Raw genomic sequence first — 3340 nt, forward strand, 5'->3', positions numbered from 1 at the left:
GTTTATTTCCATGACAGTTGTTTGAATACCACACATGTTTGCATCATGGTTAACTCATTTGATAGCTTCTCATCTGTGATAGAGTCACAGATCACTTGTGCAGATGCCCATCCCTCCTTGAACTTTCATTTAAGAATAAATGATATTTAGAGCTTACCAGAGGTTAAGAAAAGGATTTCATCAACAATTTGCGTGCATCTTTTTTAAGGGGATGCTGGAAGCCAGCGAAATGCATTTAGTTATCTAAACATAATTGCATGTATTATGACTAAAACAAAAATATACACTGCTTTACGAAAGTTTGGATTCAGTAAGATTTTTAATGTGTTTTAAAGAAGACTGTTCTGCTCGTCATAGCTGCATGTATTGGACCAAAAAAGTTCATATTGTGAAATTTTATTGCAATTTAAATTTCTATTTTAATATAATTTAAAATATGATTTATTTATTTATTATGCTGAATTTTCAGCAGTCATTACTCAAGTCTTCAGTGCCAGTTCAGTATTTGAATCTGTGTTACGTTTTGCTCTGATGAATAAAAATTCAAATGAACAGCATTTATTGAAAATATAAATCTTTTTTAACAATATAAACTACTGTTCAAGTTTGGGGTTATTAATAATAATAATAATTTTTTTTTTTTTTGAGTGAATTAATGCTTTTATTCATCAAGGATGTGTTAAATTGCTAAAAAGTGATAATAAAAACTATTTTAAATAAACACTGTTCTTTTTTAACTATTCATTAAATAAGACTGCAATGATGATGAATAATCAGCTTTGTATCACAGAGATAAATTACATTTTAGTATAAAGTATATTAAAGTAGAAATCCATTATTTGAAATGGTAATAATATTTTACAATATAACATTTTGAGCAGAATAATCTTTAAATGTTTATGTTTAAATCATAATACGTATGATTTAAGTTCCAGCTACAGTCATTTTGAACACAACAGCCCACATCATTTCCATGAAAGGACTTGCATGACTTCTGTTAAAGCACCCTGACGTTTTCATACAGATCTCATATTTCCAGCACATGAAATTCCATGCTTGTACTGGAACTGTAGTGTCTGTGCATAATTCAGTGTGAGATTATTCTCTTACACTTTTTTATGTTGCAGCTATGAACGATTGATAATATGGCTGTCACTTATAAAACAAAAATCCTCTGAAAAAAAAAAAAAATCACTTATAAAATAATAAAATCCTCTGTTCTGAGAGGGAGTAAATTTCCCTCCTAACGTCCCTAAAAACTGCAATAACATCTTCATTTGAGTAGCTGAGCATGAAATATGACGCCATGCACAAAAACAATGGGATTTCATTTCTAAATTAGACTGGCTGAAAATAATTTTCATTCAAATTTCGGTAACACTTTATTTTGATAGTCCACTTTAGACATTCTACTAGCAGTAAGTAACTTTGCAACTACATGTCAACTAGCAGTTAGTAGAGTATTAGTAGACTGTCTGCTTAATATCTTCTAACACTTTCTTTGTCAACTTATTGTCAACTTATACTAAGCCTAAACCTACCCCTAACACTAACCCTAAACCTACCCTGACAGTCTACTCTGAGAGTTAGTAGACATGTAGTAGCAAATTTCTGAGATTTAGTTGATATGTAGTTGAAATGTTGTTACATTTTTACTTATAGTAGAATGTCTAAAGTGGACTATCGAAATAAAGTGTAACCCAAATTTAATTTAAATGTCGATTCATTTGCGAATGTTCAATTTAGGCTAATGCTCGCAACGATTCAGAACCAGACTTTCTGCATTTCTGACTGATTTTTTATTTGATTTGATTTGAAATGACAAGAGTAAAAACAACCATTTAATCATATTTACACGTTGGACAAATATTGTCAATGTCCCTCATTGTTCCAAAGCTTCACATTCCAAACACTTATGGCTTGATATGTTACTTCAAGATGTTAACTTCAAGATGTCCACACTATTTCTTAAGTTCAAAAAAGCCAAACAACATAAAAAAAAATGCTACCTGGCACATTCACTTTTTTCTAAGTCACATGATAGCATTGTGTGAGGCCCAGGAGGAAATGCATGTCATTTTTTACTTAAAAACTCCCTCTTCACAGCAAGCTGCTAAATCATGAACTGTAGTGACTGGATGAGTGAATGAATGAATGAAGCATTCATATCAGGGGTGTCAAACTCAATTCCTGGAGGGCCAGAGCCCTGCAGAGTTTAGATTCAACCCTAATTAAGCACACCGGATTTAACAAATATTTAAAATGCATGGTATGTGTGTTGGAACAAATCTCTGCCGGGCTCTGGCCCTCCAGGAACTGAGTTTGACACCCATGATTTTCACTGAAAAACTTTCCAAAACATGACGTGTTTCCAGAAAGCAGTTCTATTTGCAAAACATGCAAAGTGTGCAGGTGTGACCATTAGGCGGAATCATATCCCATCACGTCATCGTCAGAAAGCATAAAATAATGTTGAATCTAAAATGATAAGCTCAATTACAAAACAACAACAACACAGGGACACATCTGGAAATTTACCGAAAACACTTTACATGATACAGAACAGGAAATGTTACAGTAACAATGTTAAGGTCCTTATGAAATATTACATTACATGAAATATTTCCATTTAATTCTTAGTCTTTTTGAATAAGTTAACATTTATTGTTTTTAAATGAACGTCTTTTCCTTTTGACAATGTTTCCAGCGATTGCAACATTTCCACAGCTTAAACTATGTCAAATATTTGAAGGCAGTCAAATGACTAGCTTTATCTAATACCTGCCATGTGACTTTATGGAACAACAATTTGTGTGAGCATTTGCAATGGCTCAGGAGAGCAAGCTTTTGCATGTCTGAACTTTATTCACCTGTTTTGCAGTTCAGAGAAACAAGTTGGAATTTTGTCTCCGACATAGCCAGAAAATCCAGTTTACAAATCATGTCTTAAAATCAATTCAGCTTGGCCTATTATATATATATTCTTAATGAAGTCTGTATAAAGTTTAAATACACTTGATTATAAATATATATCACAATAAATTACATTTAAATAAATAGATGAAAAAAAAAAGTTCAGAAGTTTGGGGTCAGTAAGTTTTTTTTTTTTTTTTTTAAGAAATTACATCTTTTATTCAGCAAGGGTGCATTAAATTGATCTTAAGTGACAGTAAACATTACTAAAGATTTCTGTTTCAAATAAATGTTGTTCCTTTAAACCGTCTATTCATTAAAGAATCCTGAAAATAATTTCACAACAATTGAAGAACATTTTGTCTCCGACACAGCCAGAAAATCCAGTTTATAAATCATTTAAGTCAAAAGAAAGGCGATAAGTATC

The sequence above is a fragment of the Carassius gibelio genome, chromosome A24 (genome assembly GCF_023724105.1).
Source record: "Carassius gibelio isolate Cgi1373 ecotype wild population from Czech Republic chromosome A24, carGib1.2-hapl.c, whole genome shotgun sequence".
NCBI classification, from domain to species: domain Eukaryota; kingdom Metazoa; phylum Chordata; class Actinopteri; order Cypriniformes; family Cyprinidae; genus Carassius; species Carassius gibelio.